Source organism: Convolutriloba macropyga, chromosome 15 (genome assembly GCF_964194025.1).
Source record: "Convolutriloba macropyga chromosome 15, txConMacr16.3, whole genome shotgun sequence".
NCBI classification, from domain to species: domain Eukaryota; kingdom Metazoa; phylum Xenacoelomorpha; order Acoela; family Convolutidae; genus Convolutriloba; species Convolutriloba macropyga.
In genome coordinates, this window is record NC_134482.1 from 4,210,407 (window position 1) to 4,211,903 (window position 1,497).

The following is a 1,497-nucleotide window of genomic DNA, read 5'->3' on the forward strand; positions in this document are numbered from 1 at the left end:
TCAGGAGTCTAGGAGTCTGCTTCAATTTTTTTTATCTGCTGCGATGAACTAATTCTTTATTTAACTCTTGATGTATATAATATATATATATATATATATATATATATATATATAATATATATATATATATATATATATATATATATATATATATATATACCTCAAGTTATCCTCAATAGCTGCATGAGTAAATTGATTTAACTCGTTAGAATGAGAGGGCGTTTGTTTGAACTTTCACTGCTGTGTAAAATTATCTTTGCCTTTTTTAGCCGTTTGCAACTTTCAGCTATTTTGACTTGGGCGCTAACCGTTTTTATTCAGTGAAAATAATTTTTAAATTTTTGTCAGCTTGGTTTCAAATTTTGTTTCCCTATTATAACTGAATCCAAAATTTTCTAAGCGACTGTCTAATTTTGGGTATAAATTCAAGGTTTTCAAAAATCTTGTTTTTTAAAAAAATTTATATAACTTTGTGCAAATTTATATTATATATATTAAAAACTATACGATGTTTTTTTACGCGTTTACTTACTCGCTTCTGACGAATAATTTTTTTTTTGTTTTCAACATTTATCAGAATCTGATGTTTTATTGTTTTCGACTTTCAGTTGTCATCAAAAAAAATGTTTTTTGCTGGTTTTTCCTATTTCAACTTTTGCAACTTACCTCAAATTTTTCTCTGAGTTTCATTTTGAGCAACTGTTTACTTCATGAACTCATTTTCCTCGTTTTAAGATTGAACATGCCGAGATCTCTGCATGTTCAATCTTAAAACGAGGAAAATGAGTTCATGAAGTAAACAGTTGCTCAAAATGAAACTCAGAGAAAAATTTGAGGTACGTTGCAAAAGTTGAAATAGGAAAAACCAGCAAAAAACATTTACGAAAGACCACCCGTTCATACATTGACAGCGATATTGAGATGGCCTTATTCTTAGTCAATGAGGGTGGATTTGGCACAAGGTGTGTCGCTCGATCTACTGGTGTTCCGCTGAGTACTTTGGAACGGAAATTGAAGAACGATGGTTGTCTGAAGAAGGTGTACTCCGATGCCCAAGAAAATTCCATGGCTGAAGAAATAAGGGGTTGGTGCTCTCAACGCAAGAGGGCTCTCAAGCAGATTCTGGGGTATGCATTTTGTAAAGCCACAATTTCTGAACTGAAGTTTCCAATGTCTTGGGCGAAAAGTCGTGAAGCTGGAGTTGAATGGTGGAGAGGCTTCAAAGAGAGAAACTTAAAATCAGAAATTCAATCTTTTGAGCCGTTGAGGTGCTCTGTTTGTAATGTTAGCATCAAGTTATCAAGAGCTAATTTTTTAGAGTGCTTGAAGTGCAGTCAAATTGTTTGTGCTAGTTGCCTTTTGCTTCCAGACAAAACTATGTGCAAAAAATGTTAGCAACTTTAAACACTTAGAATGTTATTCTGGTGTTAATTGTTCATGATACAGTTTTCTGGTGAAAAAAATTTTGCCTCAAAGATTTTAAAGGCCCTTGAGACC